We start from the raw sequence: 22,642 nt of genomic DNA, 5'->3' as shown, positions 1-22,642 counted from the left end.
TGTCATAACTAATCAAATTTATGTGGCTTTATAAAAATTCTCAAACTTATTTAGCATGAAGAATTGTGAAAGGCAATGAAGTGATTGCAGTGGATATACAGAACAAATCTAAATACTGATGTACAGCGAGGACAGTACAAAATCTAATTAAATATTTGCCTTCTGGAAAACTAGAGAGAAAAACACAAAATCACACGTCATGTTTTGCAATACAGGTTCCAAACTCTGAGCTAAATAGTTATTGGAAAAAGGAAATTTGCATGATAAATTAATAGCAATAGTGGAATAAAAAAAAAACCTAGCTTGCACAAGTTGTGAAAATACAACATAATAAAACTTTTACTTATTTTACTCCTTATGGACATAGAGGTAGATGTATAAATATCTATTAAGATGGAAGTGTTGGGTTAGTGAAGATTTAATTTTATATCTATTGTCAAAATTTATGTTACAGATGTGATATAGGATTCTCCATACCCTCTCCTGACAAAGAGTTTAGAATTTTTTCTCATATCTGCTTGTTTTTCACCACATAGACAATTGGGTTCATCACAGGAGGAATGAAAAAGTGCATGTTGGCCATGACCACACAGAAGTGTGAGGAAAGCCTCGGGCCAACATACACAGGCAGCATACACAGGCAGATCATGGGTGTGAAGAAGAGGACCAGAGTACAGAGGTGGGAGATGCAGGTGTTGAAAGACTTGAGGCAGTCAGCATTGGGATGCAATGCTCAGTACAATTTTCAGAATCAGCACATAAGAAAGAACAACAAGGATAAAATCAAGTCCCTTGTTAGAGAGCACCACAAACTGTTCAAAGATGCTATTAATCCTTGTATTGGAACAGGAGAGTTTAATCATATCAGAAGGTAGGCAATAAGAATAAGAAAGTACATTGGAGTGACAGAAGCACAGCTTCCCCAAGAGGATGGAAAGGGGTGCCTGTACAGTCAAGGTTCGTACAATAATAGCCAAATTTATCCTATCAATTATACCATTGGTGAGGATGGAGGTAGAGTGCCAGAGACAGGAAATGGTGACCTATAGGCCATTGCCAGTATGACAGCAGACACAAAATCTTGGAAGGTATGAATAAAGAACATTTGGGTGAAGCATAAAGTGTGAATCAGCTCTCAGGAATCAAACCAGAAGAACCTCAGCATTGTGAGAAAGGTGAAGAGGGACAGATCAAAATCAGAGGCAGCTAGCATGGCCAGGAAGAGGTACATAGGCACATTGAGGGACTGCTCCCACCAGATAATATGATGGTTACATTTCCCAGCAACGTAATGAAGAGCATGGTACAAAAGGGTATGCAGATCCAGATGTGTTCAGCCTCCAGTCCAGTAATGCCTGTCACCAGAGAAGTGGCGAATGTGGAATTGGTGCTATTGACAGGAAATGTAATGCCAAAGCCACATGCATTTTCGAGAATGAAATGAATTGTTGCGGGAATAAGTGAAAAAATCTGATATTATATTTTTACAGTCTGAGTGCATACACCTTGGAATAAATGATTACTAGAAATAAGAGCGCTTTTAAACTGACCCAGACTGTGTTTCCAAAATTAAATCAAATGTTGTTTCTTAATATATACAATCTGCACCTACAACTAGAAAATAATACCTTATCTTTTGAACGTCTCCAGATATTTTATTCTTAATATATTTTAGTATTTGAAAGGAAAGAGAAATCTTTGATTTTTAACTTGTCAACGTTATAAAAATGATATAACTTTATTTTTAAATACAAAATCTAAAATAAATCATTTAAAATAAAATCCTGAATAACATAATACACATACTTACCTTGCATTGTAATTCTAGTAGTATGACCCGACCTGCGGATCAGTTGAACCAAGACCTGAGGGAGGGAGCGGGAATGAAAGGGACAAGAGACACAAAGAATGGAGACAAGACAGGATTCTCATCAAGTCTCGTTTATTGAGGGTCAATCAGGGGTATTTATAGCCAGGGATGAAGGAGGTGGTAAATATTGACGACAGCGCATGTGTTGGTAAATGATTGGGTAACTAGATTTTTGATTTTCACGCCCCACGCATGCGCAGATGGTTGTTTGGCAACGTCCGCGGAAAGACTTTCACACTCTTTAGGGAGTGCCCAATCAGAGCCCGTTGAGTGGTGTGAGGATAGAAACTTAATTACTTCAGTGAGGGTGGGGAAATAGAAACTTAACTGGGTTAGGCGTTATTTTACGAGATGGCTGCGACTGATACTAGCGCCAAAAGCAGCCTCCCACAGTAGTTCAGTATTCTAAGCAATTTTTCTCTGCCTTGATCAACAATTATACACATTAGACTAATGGATCTCAGCATGTTTTGATATGCTGTTTTTTTCAGCAAAGAAATAAGTGTACAAACTGAAAACAATAGTTTAAAAATTGCTCATGAGCTTGAAATAATTATGTTCCTTTGGTCTAAATTCTATTCAATTAAAAATACAAAACACTATGGTTGATGATGTAAAGCTCATTCAAATAGTTTTTGAAAGCTCTAGTCTTATAAACAATGTTCAGAATCTTACTTAACAAAATATAAGGATTGAGGGATATTAATAAGATGAACAAGCAGGAAGCCCCAAATCTTGTCCTCCCATAGAAACATTGTAAAAGAACAAAACACTCTCAGAATCACTTTTTTCAGAATGCTGGAAAACAGGCAAAAATTTATAGCAAATAAGCAAATGCTGAATCAATAAAAAGGCCTCTTTAAAATTCTTCTGGCATTCAAGGAAATTTCTGTCAAAACAATAGCTGAATACTAGCTAAAGGAGCAGAGATTGCAGTAACCACACACAATAAGAAATCCATGCTTTGCAAAAACAGTTAAGGAAGCAATCAGACTACCACAGTCCTTAACTACAAACAAAATAAAACAAAACAACCAACCTAAGGAAGAAGGAGAAGATCTGATTTTCAAAGTTACAACATTAAAATACCCATTGTCTGATTTCAACAAAAATTCACAAGGCACATAGAAAAACAGGAATACATGGCCTATCCAAAGAAAAGAAATAGAGAGACATAAACCATCTCAGAGGAAGTCCAGACATGGGAGTTACCAGTAAAAGATGTTAAGTCAACGTTCTAAATAAGTTCAATAAGCTAAAGGAAAACGTGAAGAAAGAACTAAAGGGCATCATAAAAATTCATAACATCTCAGGGTAGTGTAGTTGCTAAAGCCTTGCTGTGACACTTTTCCCTTACATGTCCACCGTCCAGAATACCTGTGACCTGGTTTGATCTTTATTATTCATGCAGGTATCTTCTGAGGATAGTAATCCCCAGGGATGTTCCTTTTCTTTTTTTGATCTGAGGATTATCATTACCCATTTTTGCTTTATCATTTTTTTCCAATAATGGTCCAAATATTGGGTACTTTTTTACATCAGGTCAGTTGAAAATCAAAACAACAAAAATAGAATTTTCACATGACATATCTAAATAAGTGCTGGCATCTTCTCAATTAACTTTACAGTCAATTTTAAAAAACAAATTATCTACATCTTTGAATTATCCATTTATTCAGTAATATGTTTTTGGAATTCTCAAAAGCTAAGTTCCCCACTATGCCAAGCAGGATGGCAGAGTGAATAGCTACAGGGCTCCATCCTCCTACAAAATTTCTCAACAGCAAGAACTAGCAGAAATATCTTTCTCAAAGTTCTAGAAGACAGTTATAGAATGGCAATAACGCAGTGAGCCAAATCAAGGAAATACTACTTTAAAAGTGGCTTTTCTACGCATGCCTCTTCTGTCACTATCAATGAACCTGTGGTTTGTGCTGGGGTTGGCGTATGCCCAGGAGACTTGAATCTTGGACTGTCCATATGCCAGCTGGGCCCTGAGCCTCAGCAGGCACAGCTGCCATACGGGACTACTCTCCAGTTTATTGGACTTACCCACGTCAGTGAACAAGGAGTTGAGGATGGTCAACCACCACACCAAGGAACTAAGAGAGTCTACAATTGCAAGCAAGAGAATCCTATCCATCAGCCATGTGGGATCTAAGCTCCCTCGAGATTTAGAGATGGAGTGGGCATCACAATCCCAGGGTCCTCAGGATGAAGGAATAAATTATGGATTAGAGTAAACTTGCTATTATTCTACTATGGAATTATTGTGACTATAACAATGGAGGAAATTATATCATCAATGTGGAAACAGTGGCCATGGGAGTTGTTGAAGGCAATGAGAGAGGAAAAGAGGTATGACATGGGGGCATTTTTGGGACTTCGAGTTGTCCTGAATGATATTGCAAGGACAGATGCAGAACATTACATATTCTGTCATAACCCACTGAATAGACTGGGAGAGACTATAAACTATAATGCAAATTATAATCCATGCTCTGTAGCAGTGCTCCAAAATATATTCATCAAATGCAATGAATGTACCACACTAATAAAAGAAATTGTTGATGTGGGAGGAGTGGAGAGTGTGGAGAATGGGGCATATGGGAACTTCTTATATTTTTTTAATGTAACATTTTGTGTGATCTATGTATCTTTTTTAAAAAAGATAATAAAGTCTATTTCATTTAAAATTTAAAAAAAAAAAAAAAAGCAGTAGAGTTTTCTGCTGCCCATTCTGGCACTTCCTCAAATTGGAGCTCAAATTGGAGCCACCTGCATTCTCCATGCATGTTCCTGGTCTCAGATGCAGAGGGAGTTGAGTAACTTGCAGGCACATACTTTAAAAGAAAAAAAAAAAAAAAAGTGGAGGTTCCATACTTCCCAATTTCAAAACTTACTACAACCCCAGAGGAATCAAAACTATGTGGTACTGGCCTAAAACAGACATATAAATCAATGAAATAGAATTGAAATTTTACAAATTAAATCACTCATACATGGCTAGCTGATTTTTGACAAGGGTGCCAAGTATATTTAAGGGGGAAAGAATAGATAGCCTCTTCAACAATTCTTCTGGGAAAACTATATCCATTTTTAAAAGAATGAAGTGCAACCCATATCTCACACTGCATGTAAAAATCAACTATGAATGGATCAAGGACCTAAATATAAAAACTAAAACCATTAAGCTCTTCCATATGTGGGAACCTTCATAATCTTCTACATGGTTGTAATTTCTTAGATATGACACCAAATGCATGAATGAAAAGAGAAAATGATGAAGTAGACCTCATCAAAAGTTATTAAAAACTTTTGTACATCCATGACATTTTCAAGGAAGTTAAAAAAAAACCTATAATATGGGAGAAAATAATAGCTAGCAATATATCTGGTAAGGGCTTAATTGCCAGAATATGTGAAGAACTGCTATAACTCAACAAGAAAAAGACAAATAACTAAATTAAACAATAGGTTAAGTACTTGAATACAGATTTCCCAAAAGAAGACATAGAATAGCCATTAAGCATGTAAAAAGATCCTTAACATATGTGGTCACCAGGGAAATGAACAATGATGTTGATACTAATAAAATGGAGTGAAGCAGACTTGGCCCAGTGGTTAGGGCATCCGTCTACCACATGGGAGGTCCACGGTTCAAACCCTGGAACTCCTTGACCTGTGTGGAGCTGGCCCACCCTCAGTACTAATGTGTGCAAGGAGTGCTGTGCCATGCAAGGGTGTCCCCGCATAGGGGAGTCCCACACGCAAGGACTGTGCCCTATAGGGAGAACCGCCCAGCACGAAAGAAAGTTCAGCCTGCCCAGGAATGGCACCACACACATGGAGAGGTGACAGAACAAGATGATGCAACAAAAAGAAACACAGATTCCCTTGCCGCTGACAACAACAGAAGCGGACAAAGAAGAACACGCAGCAAATAGACACAGAGAACAGACAACTGGGGTGGACGGGTGGGGGGGAGAGGGAAGGGGAGAGAAATAAATAAATAAATCTTTAAAAATAAATAAATAAATAAAATGGAAATACTGTGTTGGCAATGTTGCAGAAAAAGGGACTTTTATACATTGCTAATAAAATTACAAAATGGTGTAGCCATTGTGGAAATCGAGTTAGTGGTTCCTCAGAAAGTTGAACATATAATTATCACATGATGCTGCACTCCCACTTCTTGGTATATATCCAAAAGTAAAAGGAGCAGGGAATTTACAAAAATTTATAAGTATTTGTTATACAAAAAAATTGTATAACAATGTTCATGGCAGCATTATTCACAAAAGTCAAAAGATGGAAGGAACACAAGTGTCCATTAACTGATGAGTGGATAAACAAAATGTGGTATATACAAACAGTGGAACATTATTTGAGCCTAAAAGGAATGAAGTCATGATACCTGCAATAACATATATGAATCTTAAAGACTTCATGCTATTTGAAATAAGCCAAACCAAAAAGACAGATATTGTATGATCTTGCTTATACAAAATACCAATATATGCAAATCTATAAAGACAAAGTGGATTACAGAACACAAGGACTAAGGATAAGGGGACATTATTGGTTAATATAAGCTGAGTTTCTTTTTGAGAGGATGAAAAATTGAGGTAATGGATGTTGGTGATGGTAGCACAATATTGTGAATGCAATTTATGCCACTGAATTGTATAACCTAAAGTGATTAAAATGAGAAATTTTGAGTTGTTTATTATTATGTTACATGATAATAAATTTTAAGAGTAAAAAGAAATAAACACTGAAAATTGATATCATAAATGCACATGTAGGAAAATATATTAATGACTGTGTTCTGTTGTTGGAATATACCAGTGAACTATGGTCATATGAAATAGCATTAAAGAAATCATAAATAAAATTAACTTGTGAAGGATCTTTGAGTATAACAGAAAATTCATAATTTAGTAGGAATCTGAGACAAAAAGCTCAATAAAAAAGAGAAACTGAAAAGTGAAAAGATTCTGAGACGCCTAAGAATTTCATAATTTCATGGTAATGTAGAAGGGTTTAGAATAGCTGTGGTTATTGGGTGAGATCACTTAGAGTGGATCTTATCTTGCTAGGGCTGCTGCAACAAAGTACCACAGACCAATTGGTTTAAAGAGTAGAAATTTATTTTTTTCACCATTCTGGAGGCCAGTAGTGGTCTCCGATAAGGGTTGGCCAGGCCATGCATCCTGTTAAATGGGAGAGGGGCATTCTATGCCTCTCTCCTGGTTTCTGGTGGGCAGCAGGCAATCCAGGGCATTCCTTGGCTTGTGGCAGTGTAGCTCAATCTCTGCCTCTGTCACAAGATGTGCACTATCTCTCTCTCTCTCTTTTCTTTGATTGTGCCCCAATTTTCTTGCCCTGTAAGGATACAAGTATTATTGGATTAGGGTTCACTCTAATTCAGTTTGGCTTTATTTTAACAAATAGCATCCTTAGAGAGTAAATTTCCAAATAAAGTCACATTTACAGACCCAGAGGTTAGGACTTGAACATGACTTTCAGGGGGTGTAATGCAATCCATAACAGAGAATATTTCCAATAGCTTCAATGCTAGATTTAAATCATGTACAATACTGCACAATCAAAATAGATGAGTGAATAGTAGCCTACAGAGCTAGAACCATTTACAAGTTTATTTGGAAATCAACAGTAAACTCTGAAGTGACATTTTGTGAATTGCCCTGAGACCAAAAAATAATATAAGCAACAAGCAAAGGACCTCTGGTTTCTGCTTAGCAACAAACTGAAAAGAGTATCATTCCCACCCTAAAATCAACAAAAAGGCTGTGTAAAGTTTCGCAAACATCACTGAACACATAAGAGAGATGAGGCCTCAGGTCAACAAATAAACCTGCAAAATAAGAAAAATCAAATGCCTAAAAGCTAAATATCGGTTATTTGGGTTAAATGCTAGAACCCATAAAAGCCAATATAAGGATTCCTGCTAAAATGTTTAAGGAATTGATAAAAAACAGAATATGGATATATTATTCAGCCAAAAGAATGCTGATGCAAAATAACAGAAACCAGTTGGGTTTTATAAAGGATGTTTATTTGGGGTAGAAGCTTACAGTTACCAGGCCATAAAGCGTAAGCTACTTCCCTCACCAAAGTCTATTCCAGGTGTTGCAACAAGATGTCTGTTGATGTCTGCAAGGGGTCAGCTTCCTTGGTTCCTCTCTTCTAGGGGCTTGCCTCTCTATGGGTTCGGCTGCTCTGTTATCTTCAGAAGTCCAGCTGTGGACTTTCAGGTGAATGACTCTGTCTCTTTCCCAAGGACTCAGTTCTCTGCAGATTCAGCTGTTCTGCATTCTCCTGTATGTTTACTTCCTGGGCTAGACCTCAAAATTCCAAACTCCCTATTCTGCAGGGCAGTTTTTCTGGAGTCCCCACCCACTGAGGGGGTGGGGACTAAGAATCCTACTGATGTGACCCTATCAAAGCCTTAATCATTACTTAATCAAGTAAAAGTGAAACCTCTGAATCCAATATAATCTAATATGCCTGGGGGGACAGAACAATTTACAAGCATAATTCAATATCTTTTCTTGGAATTCATAAAAAAAATCAAACTGCCACAATGGGCTAACATAAGATAGGTAAACTCCTGTGTGTGCCAAAGACTCAAGAAAACTTGCACACACTCACAAATTATTTTTTATAGACTTGAATGCACATGAGAAACATTGAAAGCAAGATAAGGAGCCAAAGAATGCTTCTCTTGTGGCTCAGTCTTGTGTGAAGGAAACAACTGCTGCTTAAGGAAATCATGTAGCCTAAGTTTGAATTGTTTACTTGTCTCCCCTATAAAGTACAAACCTTTAGATGCTGGGAAATGGCAAGAAATCCATTGTTATTAATGCATAGGAGAAAAATGCTGAAGGCTGGGAAAGGGAAGTAAAAATAAAAATCCTCTAGCCTTTGAGAAGGATCAGAAAGATATCCTAAGCTCATCTAACTAAAGGTCTCACAGTGTTGGAAAAGAGGAAACTCACTGATAAATCCATTCACACAAGACCAAGGAATACAGGGCCTGCCTAATACTGAAGCTGAACCACAAAAAAGCATACCTCTCACCCACCCTGCTCCCTACCACCAGAAAAGCAAGATTCATGTCCTATTAAGCAGTCCCTTGCTAGAGGAAGGATTTAGCAATAATAAAGAGAGGACTAAAAGTTGAAGGTAGAGGAGACATTGAGAAAAACTTTCTGAAAGCAAATATGATATTAAAAGATGTTCAGCACATTTGGTCGTTAAGGAAATACAAATTAAAAACACAGTCATATCCCTAAGTCTCTGCACAGCTAATAGGATGTCTTTTAAAACTACCTTGCAAAGACTTGGAACAGTCTCGCACTCTCATTTTAATAATAGGAACATAAAATGCTATATTTGGTAAGGCAGCCCAAATCATAGGTATTTAATCAACCCAAGTAAAAACATACCTGAACACACATCTATTACCTGAATGTTTGACCTGCTATCATAATCCCCCCCAACATAAAAGAACACAAATATCCGTCGATGGTGAATGGATAAACAATCTATTAACAAGCATGAGGCTATTTGGCATTAAAAATCACTAAACTTCTTATAGAAAGGAAAACCTGGGTAAATCTCAAGAGCATAATGCTGAGCATAGGAAGCCAAACACAAACAGCTATATACTGCATTATTTCAGTTTTATGATATTTTGGAAAAGCCCCAAATACAGTGACAGAAATCAAATAAGTGGTTTCCAGGGAGTGGAGTCAGTAGGAGAGGGAACTGACTTCAAGCACTTCATCGGACATTCTGTTGAGTGATGGAACGACTCAAAATTTTGTGGTGGTATTTAAATGAGTGTATTTCTTTGTTTAAACTCATAGAACTGTACCTCCAATGAAATTTACTATATTTAAGTTTTATCTCAATAAACCTGATTCTTCCAACAAAGTATGAATAATTGAGTTTTGCCATGTAGAATAATACATATATTAATACATAAGTATAAATGCTAATAAGATCTCTATAATGAAAAAATTGTAAGTCTTTATTAATGAAATTACTACAAATTTCTTTGTGTGTATTTTTAATAATCTCAGATAAAGCACATGTTGTCATAGATGAAGCAGAATTAGGATAAGGATAAAAAAGAGGAAATAGCTTTGAGAACTATTAAATATAAATGTGGTTCCACTTTAGAGTTTGGATTTCATAAAGTTCCCTCATCAAGTGCCTACACAGACTCCAATTTTCTGAAAGAAAAAATGATTCACATGTGATTGTTGTATGATACTTAAGTATATCTGAGCTAGAACTGAGTCCTAAAATTACACATTTGAATACTTTTAGGACTCAGTTGATGGGTTAGGCAACTTACAAAAGAAAATACACAGATATTCAACAATACATAAAAATACTTTACCCTCTCCAATTATACATATGACAGTATAAATTAAAGGAATAACAATATGCTCTCTGCAGCTAGCATATTGGAAAATTTAAGAGAGTGGCAAACATGAAATGAAAAGCAGACAAATCTTACACTTCCGTGGGTAAAATTTTATTTAACACTTTGAAGAGGAATTTGACAGTAATTACATATGAAAAATTGACATACTTCAGCCCAGAAATTTCACTTAAGTATTCTCTCTTACAGAAACACTAACACGAGTGCTTGGCATATCTACTAAAATGGAAGAATTATATATAATAGTGAAATATTATTAAAATATCTAAAAATCATTAGAGGAACAGCCAATGCATGATGTTACATTTCTATTGCAAAATATTAAGCAGCTTTTCAGTACAAAGGGGTACATTCTTTGAGCAGCTAAGGAAATATGTTTTGGTAGGCTCTTGAGAAACAAGAAAAGAATAGAATAATAGATTCTGATGTCATATACTTTATTATATTTTATTTCCTCCTCAGAAAGATAAATTTAGGAAAAAAAAATTTCCCTTCTAGAGAAAGACTTGGAGTCCTTTCTCCAAAATTACATGAAAGCATTTGATATTTTTAAAGTTTTGTCAATAAACATGCACATAATTGTGTGGGGATTAGTCCCACCACCTCTGCAAGGGCATGGTTAAATGATTTATTATAGGTCATCTGTTCTTGCTTAGGAGCAAAAATAGCTCTGTCCTTGCAATCTCTGCACAAGCTATCTCTTTTTCACTTGAAGTTTATAAACAGCTTCTTCTTGCATCTCTGCTGCTAGACAGGATGTGAGCCTAGGCACAAGGTTTCTTGTTCCAAGATAAAACATCCTTGAGAAATTTAACTTCAACCATAGCCCTTGGTTGAATCCAAAAATACATGATATTCAAGCAAGAGAAATAAACCAGATGAAGCCCTCCCTGCATGGAATTTTGGTGTGTGAGTCTTTCATTCCTGCGGCAACTGGGCACCCAAATATGGGGCAGCTGATTTTCCCCCTAGCAGAGGGGAATTTTTCGGGAAGGCCCCTGGGAACAGCCCAGAGTAACTATAGTCCAGACATTCATCGCTGCCAGTGATGACAGCTGCCCTTGAGATAAGTTGCTCACTGGGTTCAGTCATAGAAACATGTCTGCATAGTGAAATTGGTCCAGACTACGCATCCTGTACAGACAGGACAACAGCTGTCCTGAGAGAGGTAGCTGACCTCAGATGATAATATAGCATGGGAAATACATTATCAAAGCAACAGGAGACCTATATCGGCACTTTTCAACAACTATTGAAAGCAGCTAATTGTAAAGTGAAAGAAGAACTAGTTATTACATTGCTTCAAACAGTACAAACGTTTTGTCGATACTTTGCTAATGAGGGAACCTTAGATTTTGAATTATGGGAACTCTAGACCTAGAATTATGAGTAAAATTGTAAACTTTATGTTTCTGTTAGTATGTTATAATTGTTTTTGCTTTTGTTCAATGTCAGTGTTCATTTTAATACCTCTGAATGGTAATATAAATTAATAAATTAAAAATTCCTAAAAGAGATCTATTCAAATTGGCTAAAAATAAATATATTAATACATAAGTATAAATGCTAATAAGATCTCTACAATGAAAAAATTGTAATCTTGATTAATGAAATTACTCCAAATTTCTTTGTGTGCATTTTTATTGTATTTCTTTGAAGATACATAGATAACAAAAAAATGCTATATTAGAAAATATAAGAGGTTCCCACATACCCCATCCCCTACCCCACCCCACTTCTCCCACATGAACAGCCTCCTTCATTATTGCGGCACATCCATTGCATTTGATGTATACATCTTGAAGCATTGCAATACTGCATGGATTATAGTTCACAATGTAGTTTAAACTCTCGCCCAGAACATTCAGTGGGCTATGGCAAAATATATAATGTCCATTATCTGTACCTGTAATATCATTTAGGACAACTCCAAGTCCCAAAAATGCCCCCTCATCACATCTCTTCTTCCCTCTCCCTGCCCACACTAACTACCTTGGCCAATTTCTCCAGATCAATGCTACAGTTTCTTCCATTACTAGTCACAATAGTTCTATAGTAGAATACCAGTAAGTCCATTCTAATCCATATTTTATTCCTTCATCCTCTGGACCCTGGTATAGTGATGTCCACTCCACATCTATATTGAGAGGGGGCTTAGATCTCATAGGGTTGATGAATGTGATTCTCCTGCTTGGAGTTCCAGGCACTATTGGTTCCCTGGTGTGGTAATTGACCATCTTCAACCTCCTATTAACTGACCTGGGTAATCCTAACAAACCAGAGAGTAGGAGTTCCAACACTGCTAAGGCTCAGGGCCCAGTTGGCACAAGACCAGTCCAGAGATTCAAGTCTCCTGAGTATACACCAACCCCAGCACCAACCACAGGTTGAGTAAAAGTGATAGAAGAGGCATGTGTAGAAAGGTCACATCTGAGTCCAACTCCATCACACTCAGGAACACAAATTCCAAAGTGGGGCCTACTGACAAGTCACTGAACTCCCAAGCCAACTGCCAGGACCATAGAACCTGTGTGTCTCTGTAGCCCTCAGGAGCACCAGTACCTGTGGTTGTATCTATTTAGGCTGTCTCTGGGAACCTGCTGAGGCATGTAAAAATGTGACCCCTCTGATGACCTCCTGACTCTTTTTTGAAGACTCCTAGCCATATAAACTCATTTGTCTTTACCATTCCCACCTTTTATTCAAGGTCTTTTTCTAGTTGCATCACCAGTTAGTGATTGGTGGTAATCTCTTGGTGCCAGGGAAGCTCATCCCTGGGAGTCATGTGCCATATGGGGGTGGGGGAGGAAGGTTATGCATTTACATGCTGAGTTTGGCTTAGAGAGTGGCCACATTTGAACAAAATGGAGGCTTTCAGGAAGTAACTCTAAGGCATCCTGCAGCTCTAGGCCTAATTCAAATCTCAGGCACACAGGCTCATAAGCATAGTCATCAGTATCAAGGGCTCATCATTGCAACATCCTTCTTCACTGGTCTTTGCCCTTGTACTTGGGGGATTGTTACTGTTCCATTGAGGAATATGACAAGGTCCCCTGGTTAGGAACTCAGCACTCCCTCAGTTGTCGTTTGTAACTGTAACTACTATGAAAATACCCAATAAATATCCAAACATTTTTAAATACCCTATATACATGTCCTGGAGAGCTCCCTCCCCACCATGTGTCCCCCATCAATAACACCCCACACCAGCATTCCTCCCCTGCCATAATTGAACCCCTCTGTGGTCCAAAACTCCTTAAAAAATGAAGCCTATTATATTGCCAAATTCAATTAATAGGAAAATGAAATAGTAATGATATTTTAAAGATTAGAAATAGAATATACAGTAATTTAGAAAAGGTAAAATGAAGCAAAAATAATTTGCAGTGTTAAAAATGAGAAATATCATAAAACTTTATTTTTGCTTTTTTGCCTTTCATCACCGTAATAGGTGTTGCCCTGTCTGCACAGTGCCAAGACAATTTCTTTCATTTCTTCATCCGTGTCTACAACCTTTTTTTTTTTTTTAATTTTGCCTTCAAAAAAGTTTTAGATCACAGTAAGGTCACCTATATGTTTAGGAGACTCCCATTTATCCAACATCAAACCCTTTTCCCCTTCCCCAGCAATGACCATTTTACATGTTCATGTTATATTCATGGCAGCTGATGTACAGATATTGAAACATAGCTATCAAACATGGTTCCATTTTGGTTTATATTTGGTTGATATTTTAGACTGTACAATTTTATACATTTTTAGTTACATTATGATTTACCTTATCGCTTACATTTTAGCCTATAGACTTTTACACATTTTTGGTGAAATTTAACATGTCCTATATCCATCATTGCATGATCTTGTGGAACACTTTCATTGCCCCTCAGTTACCCTGTTTCCATCTATTCTATTCCTCTCTCCCCCTCCATTCAGAGCTCACAGTGGCTGCACTGCTTGAAGGATAAGATTCACAGATACTTGCAACAATGGTGAGGGCTTGACATTCTAGACTGTCCTACCCTATTGGGAGCTACCAGTTCTCTTGAGAGACACAATTCCCTCTGTTTGAGAACATCAGGCCTCCCCAGGATGGGGGTACACCTTCCGCCTCATTGTATGGTCATCCACCCAATGACATAACACACTATGACAAGATGAGCACTCACACACTCCCTAGAAGCCTGCCCTTTTGCCAGATGACCCCCTTAAGCACCTCAAACAGGTAACCCTTCTTTATTATATTTTCTAAAGAGTTTTATCAACATTATAGTTTCAACCACATACCCGACAATCTCCCATGTTCAACTGTTCCCCCTAACTCTCCCCCCAATTCCTTGGGCCATCTGATCCATCCTCCCAACCCTAACCCCACTCAAGACTTCAAAGCCCCACCCAATAGTATCTCTATGCCCCCAACTTATCCCTTCCCTGCAGAAATCTTTACTTCCACTTTATCATAGATTTTACCCATGTTGGCATCAGCTCAGAGCCTTCCTCTTCTCCTCAATTTCCTGTAAGCCTATCATCCAGTCTCTTGCTCTCTGAGACAGCTGGGTTTGCTTATTTCATATCAGAGAGGTCATGTAATATTTGTCCTTCAATGCCTGGTTTGCTTCACTCAAACTAAGGTCCTCAAGATTCAACCATGTTATCTCATGTGTTTGTACTGTATTCCTTCTTATAGCTGAATATTATTCCATTGTCTGTATATACCACATTTTGTTTATCCATTCATCTGTTGATGGGCATTTGGGTTTATTCCAACTTGTGGCAATAGTGAAAAATGCCACTATGAACACTGGTGTGCATATATTGGTTTGTGTCCTTGTGTTCACTACAAATTTCTTCATAAAAAATAGTTCTTGCCTAAATTAAAATACATATTTTGGTTTTCTTCACAGGATAAAATGAAGCATGTAAAACTTAAATGAACATTAAAAAAGATTAAAAGTTTGTAGGAATGCTAACTGAAATTTAATGTTTGTTCAAAAGAAATGTATTTTGTCCTAAAATAAAATAGCTAGTTTTCATAAAATCAAAATGGAAATATGCAAGAAAAAACTTAAATGCATATGGCAAGTTGTAAAAAGTATTGTGGTAGCATTCAGTGAGAGAATGTGTTCTTTGAAGGTAAAATTTATCTTAAGATAAATTAATCATAATGGCTATAAATAATTATAAGAAGTTTATGAAAGCATTGTTTGAATTGAAGTGTTTAAATAACTAATTACAAAAAGTCATTTTTAAACAGAAACTGAACTGATAATAATAGCAAAAAGTAGCTTCATAACCAGAAAAGTTATTAGCATCCAGCCTCCCTGTGTCAACTTGTTTCTAAAAAACTGTTTTTAGTATTGCATGCTACTATTTGAAATAAAGAAAAGTTATATTTTTATATAATCAAATTAAATAAGTTTTAAAAAGCTTTAGTATCAAAAAATACACTGATGAAAAGTTAAATTTTGTTCTTTCTCAAAGTTTTTTAAGTCCTTGGTATGCTTTAATAAAAATTTTATAGTTTTTCTCATGAACAATCAGAATATAAAGAAAGTCTGTTTTATCAAAATAGCTTCTTGTTCTTTAACTATATCATGCCCTCAGCTGTTTAAGAAAAACAAGTCATATCATGTTTAAGAGAACATAATGTTCAAACATACTTTCTCAAAGTCAAATCCTGAAAAATATCTTTTATTTCAGGTTTTCGCAAAGGATTTATTCTCTTACCTTGAAAGAAGTAAAGTGATAAAATAGTTAAGTTCATTTAATATGTTAAGTTAAATGAACACTATTTAAAAGTGTTACAAAATTTAAAAAAAATTCTTTAACCCTCTATTAAAGTTGTGAGTAAAAAGTACATATAAATACTTAAAAAATAAAATTACTAAAAGTTTAATAATGTTCTAACATAATATTAAATAAAAATATGATGTTGCTAGTCATAATTTTTTATTATAAAATTAATACATATCATAACAGCCTCTCTACTTAAAAATCAAAAAGTAAATACTTTAAGTCATACTCATCTAATTTACACTGAAAGCTGCCACAAGGCAGATGCTTTAACTCATACTTGTCCAATTCACATTGAAAGCTGCCATGGAGTGATATATAACAGTAAGCTATAAGCTATCATAAATTAAAGTAACATTACTGCTATGTGTAGCAACCGTAAATATCATTAGTTATTTTTATTACAAAAATATGCCACTGTCACTTTATTTTAAAACTTGCTAAAGCTTTCTCTAATATCTCCTTCAGCAAGTCAAGTCAGCCTTCATTCATATGTAAACAAGCCAACAATAAATTTTGCAATGCTTTCCCAAGACTCTGTACATAACCTAATCATCTATTTAAGCCTAATAACAAAAATCTAACTGATTAAAACTCCTGTAGTTTTAACCCTATTTCATTATACTAATAATATATTAACAAATAATTTTTTTTACAAAATAACCTCACTCCACCTTGAAACAATGCTTACAAACAAAAAAGGAGAAATAGGGTGTTAGGTCTAACCAATCCAAAAGATGTCATACAAATAGCCTTATATACTTTAAATTTTTAAAATTGCAATGAGGATGGTTACACAGCAGCAGAACAACATTTTCAGATACCAATTGTAAAAATGTATCCTAAAGTGTTATACAAACCCCTGAATGGACAAGAAGCTAATGGTAATTGGCATGGTCTAGTAAATTTACTAACATGGGGAAGAGCATATGCATGTGTTCTCTCCCCAGAGGACCTCTTTGGCTTCCAGCAATGCTGGTGTGTGAGTCTTTCATTCCCATGGCATATTTGTATTAAATATATTTTCTAAATCAATTATGTCATTGATTAAAAAGTTTGGCATTTCCTAAATATTTAGTTTTATCTAAACATATCTTCAATTTGTATGCCTAATGTTTTCACTGTAGCTGTTTCTCATATAATAAAAGAAATAATCACTAAGATGTAATGTTACAACAAAAATGAGACCTGTTGGTCTCTGCAGTACAAAAAGAAGCTCTAAAGTGTATAATGTTAATATATGCTCACTCCTTTCTCAGATCCCTTGGGACAACAAATTTATTAAGTTTCTTACCTGGGTTAAATGGGAACTCTCAGGGCTTTGTTTAATCTCAGCAGAGCCTTCCAGGCAACTAGGAGACCCTCTCTTGTTGGTCAGTAAAGGACTGTTAAACCACAAAGACCCTGAAGTAAGTTCCTATTTTTTTTTTTAAGATTTTTATTTATTCCCACCCAATACCTAAGTTCTTATTTCTCTTTTTTTATTTATTATTTTATTTTATTTATTCATTTTTTAAAAAATATTACATTAAAAAATATGAGGTCCCCATTCACCCCCACCACCCCCACCCCACCACTCCCCCCACAGTAACACTCTCCCCCATCATCATGACACATCCATTGCATCTGGTGAGTACATCTCTGGGCATCGCTGCACCCCATGGCCAATGGTCCACACCATAGCCCACACTCTCCCATGTTCCATCCAGTGGGCCATGGGAGGACATACAATGTCCAGCAATTGTCCCTGCAGCACCACTCAGGACAACTCCAAGCCCCAAAAACGTCTCCACATCTCAACTCTTCCTCCTATTCCCCACACCCAGCAGCCACCATGGCCACTTTTTCCACACCAATGCCACATTTTCTCGATTATTAACCACAATAGTTCATGAATAGAATATCATTAAGTCCACCCTAATCCTTACTGTATTCCTCCTTCCTGTGGACCTTGGCTTGGTTGTGTCCATTCCACATCTATGTCAATACAGGGCTTAGATTCCACATGGATACTGGATACAATCCTCCTGCTTTCAGTTGTAGCCACTCTAGGTTCCATGGTGTGGTGGTTGACATTCTTCAACTCCATGTTAGCTGAGTGGGGTAAGTCCAATAAATCAGAGTATAGTAGTTGAGTCTGTTGAGGCTCAGGGACTGGCTATCATATTGTCAGTCCAGAGATTCAAATCCCCAAGATATATCTTAAACCCCAGCACCAACTACAATTCCAGTAAAGGAGCATGAAAGGCTTGTGAAAAGAGATCACATCTGAGTCCAACTCCGTCATGCAGAAACACCAACTCCAAAGAAGGGCCAACTGACATGGCAGTGAACTCCATCTGCCATGACCATAAAACCTGTGTGGGTCTCTTTAGCCCTCAAAAGAACCAATACCTTGGGTTGTATCTACTTTATCTGTCTCTGAGACTCTGCTCAGGTGTGCATAAGGGCAATCCTTCTGACAACCTCCAGACTCTTTTTTAGAGACTCATAGCCATATAAACTGTTATTATTATATGTAGACAGGGATATTCTGCTGTTCCGAGTTGAATCTTTAATTCAAGGTCATTTTCTAGTTACATCATCAGCTGGTACTTGGTAGTGATCCCTCAGCCCCAGGGAGGCTCATCCCTGGGAGTCATGTCCCACGCTGGGGGGAAGGCAGTGCATTTACATGCTGAGTTTGGCTTCGAGACTGGCCAAATTTGAGCAACATGTAGGCTGTCAGGAGGGAACTCTTAGGCACAGTGCTGCTCTAGGCCTTGTTCTTATTTCAGATGTATAGGCTCACAAGCATAGTCATTAGTATCAGAGGCTCACTGTTGGACCCTCATTCCTTCCTGGTCCCTGCCATTGCACCCGGGGGACTGCTGCTGCTCCCCTAGGGACCACAACAGAGCCCCCCCGGCCAGGAACCCAGTACCCCCCCACCTGTTGTTTTAAATTGTTTCCACTATGAGTATATCCAAACATTTCCATGCACCCTGGACACATGCCCTGAATAAATCCCTGTCAACCATATGTCCCCTGTCAATAACATCCCATACCAGTATTCCTCTGCTGCCATTGTTGAACCACTCTGTGATCCAAACCTTCCTGAAAAGTGAAGCCCAATATAATGTCAGGTTCCCTTAATAGTAAAATGGAAATATAGTGATGAGTTTAAAGGTTAGATATAGAATACATATTGATTTGGAAAAATTCTACATCCTATCTTTTTCTTTTCTTTTTTCCTAATTATTGAACTTCTTTTCACAAGAGCCATAGATCACAGTAATTCATATATACAATATACAGTACTCCCACATATCCAATATAAAACCTTTTCCCTTCCACAGCAGTAATCTTTTAACTTATTCATATCATATTTACTGAAACTGATGTACAGATATTGAGACAATAGCTTTCAAACAAGGTAATATTTGTGTTTACATTGTGGTTTATACTTTAGGCTATACAGTTTTCTAAATTTTTAGTTATCCTATGTTTTACATTATGGTTTACATTATTAGTCTGTCGTCCCCTATATGTTTTTGGTGTAATATTACATGTTTTATATCCATCCTTGTGTACTCTTGTGAAACACTTTTATTACCCTCACAGTTACGTTGGTTCCATCTCTTCAATATCTATTTTCCCCTCCCCTTGGGGCCCACAGTGACAGTCAATCTTCATTTCTTGAGGAGCCATGTTCAGAGATACTTGCAACAGTGTTGAGGGCTTGACTTGCTCAACTGCCCTAATGCCCTGGGAGCCACCCTTTCTCTTGAGAGATACAGTTCCCTCTATTTGATGGCATTAGTCCTCCCCAGGATGCGGGTCTACCTTCACTCTCATTATATGGGTCTCTACCCAATGGTATAACCCACTCTGGCAAAATGAGCTTTCAGATATTCCCTAGGAGTCTGTCCTGCATTAGATTATTCCCTTTAAGTATCTTAAACAGGTAACTTTCCTAATTATATTTTGAAAAGGTTTTCTCAGCATTATACTCTCAACCAACACCTGACAATCTCCTATGTTCATATGTTGCCCCACCCTCCCCCCAATTTCTTGGGCATTATTACCCATCCGCCCATCCCTTGCCCCCATCAAACCTGCAAAGCCCCACCCAAAGGTAACCCTATGCCCCCATTTTATCCCTTCCTTGTACACATACTTACCTCCAGCTTATCATAGATTTCACCCATGTAGATGTCAGCTTACATCCTTCCTCTACCCCCCGATTTCCTGTAAGCCTATCTTCCAGTCTCTAGCTCTCTGAGGCAGCTTGCTTATTTCATATCATTGAGGTCATGTAGTATTTGTTCTTCAATGCCTGGGTTGCTTCACTCAACATAAAAGTTCCTATTTCTCTACACTGAGTTGAGTAACTCAGTACCCTACAAGAAAGGACCACCCTGCCAAAAGACACATCTGAAAGTGAAGGAGTCATTTAATGTGCAGTGAGTCAAGTGTTTCAGAGATAAAATATCAATGATCAATCATGATAATGTCCATTCAGGTATATTGGTATAATTATGACCAGCTTCCCAGGATGAAAGATCCAATAGAAATGGCTAATGCTGTTGAGGTGGGATATGTGAGATGGAGACAAAATTTTTTTGAGAATCCTGGGTTTGATAAGTAATAATATTTTAAGGTTAAGTGACTGTTTTGCTTTATCTTTGTCTTCTAAGTAATGATTATTATAGTGATGATCAAATTAGACCTTATGTGTTATGTAATGCCTTACTGCTTTTCACTAATAAGGTCATTCATGAATAGTATGTTTACACAGCTAGATATTGGACTCCTGTGATTTCATGAAAACTATGTTTCTCATAATTTTCCCCCATGTCCTGAAATCAGTGTCTCATGTATATAATTTGCACGTATATACTGGATTTGACTAACTCAATATATCCTAATTTTAGGTGCTAAACCATGAGATTATCATAGCATTTTCAAATTTTGAAGTATTTTCAGATTATCATAGAATTTTGAAAATATTGGAGTGTTTTCTCCTTAAGCAAGAGCTTTTCCCAATGTAAATGTTGAACTCATGTCTACTAAAGATATTTGTCATCTTCATTATATACTAAAAGTTATTAAAATTTTGGCCATGTTTTGAAAGCATTACCATTCAACACCAGATTTAAATTGCCAGTTTGAAAAATAAAAAATTTACGTGGGTAGAGAATTGTTTTGCTAGTATTTTGAGACTTGTTGAAATGCAATTTTAGCCCTTTATTAAAAATACAAGATGGTTATAATATTTCTGAATCTGAGATTTTTAAAAACATTATAATTTTACAGAAGTTGTGCCTTTACATAGGTAATACATTTGCCAACCCCTAACTAATGCTTCTTCAGAATTTAAGGACAATCTTTAATCGCAACTTATCAGTGAACCTTCTCCTTTATTCCCAAGTTAATTATATGTCTATATAATTATACATACATACATACATATATGTACATACACACATGTAAACTCTTATACAATTTAAGTGTGTGTATGTATAGATAGACGTAAACCTCTGAATAAGACCTCAATATATTACTTTAAGGTACAGTGTATAAGGTCTGTTTGCTTTTCTGTTCTGCCAGCATTGTAGAATATGCTTTTCTCTTTTGTACTTACTCTTTCTAAATGCCAATTAAGATAAGTATGATTACTTATATATTTTTAAAGATTTATTTATTTGTTTCTCTCCGCTTCCACCCCCCACCCCAGTTGTCTGTTCTCTGTGTCTATTTGCTGCGTGTTCTTCTTTGTCCGCTTCTGTTGTTGTCAGCGGCATGGGAATCTGTTTCTTTTTGTTGCGTCATCTTCTTGTGTCAGTTCTCCGTGTGCGTGGCACCATTCTTAGGCAGGCTGAACTTTCTTTCGCGCTGGGCGGCTCTCCTTATGGGGCGCACTCCTTGCGTGTGGGGCTCCCCTATGCAGGGACACCCCTGCGTGGCACGGCACTCCTTGCGCGCATCAGCACTGTGGGTATGCCAGCTCTACATGGGTCAAGGAGGCCTGGGGTTTGAACTGTGGACCTTCCATGTGGTAGACGGATGCCCTAACCACTGGACCAAGTCTGCTTCCTAATTACTTACATTTTGATAGCAAGAAATTTTATTTCTCAGAAAGGCTAAGTGACTCTCTGAGCATAAGGATGGAATGATATAATCAATATTTAAACCATAAAAATAAAGTATTCTTCCAAAATGTTGTTTTATTTCTCACCCATGTTTGACTCTCCAGTACTTAGATGGTGCTTGACACAACATGGTTGCCATTAAAAATTGTATAACTGACACAATGTGCTATAACATAAATCATAACATAACAGCATAGCATAACCTTAAAGGGGAAGCAAGGTAAATAGAATTTTCCTTTAAGCAACTGACATAAAAATGGGTTTAGAGCTAGGTACTGTCATTGAAAAACATAAACTAAATAAAGGAATCAGGGTTAATGATTCTGGAATTAAAAGGGTTGCATTTGGTTTGATGCCTGAAGCTGA

At 36.9% G+C, this 22,642-nt stretch overlaps 1 pseudogene; it reads right to left on the bottom strand.

Annotated features, from left to right (window-relative positions):
- Positions 1-443: 443 nt before the first annotated feature.
- Positions 444-22,642, bottom strand: part of LOC139439933 (olfactory receptor 51G2-like) — a 34,919-nt pseudogene continuing 12,720 nt past the window's right edge.

Source organism: Dasypus novemcinctus, chromosome 10 (assembly GCF_030445035.2).
Source record: "Dasypus novemcinctus isolate mDasNov1 chromosome 10, mDasNov1.1.hap2, whole genome shotgun sequence".
Taxonomy (NCBI): domain Eukaryota; kingdom Metazoa; phylum Chordata; class Mammalia; order Cingulata; family Dasypodidae; genus Dasypus; species Dasypus novemcinctus.
The sequence above is the reverse complement of the archived record's forward strand: the minus strand, read 5'-3'. Positions and strand labels throughout refer to the sequence as shown.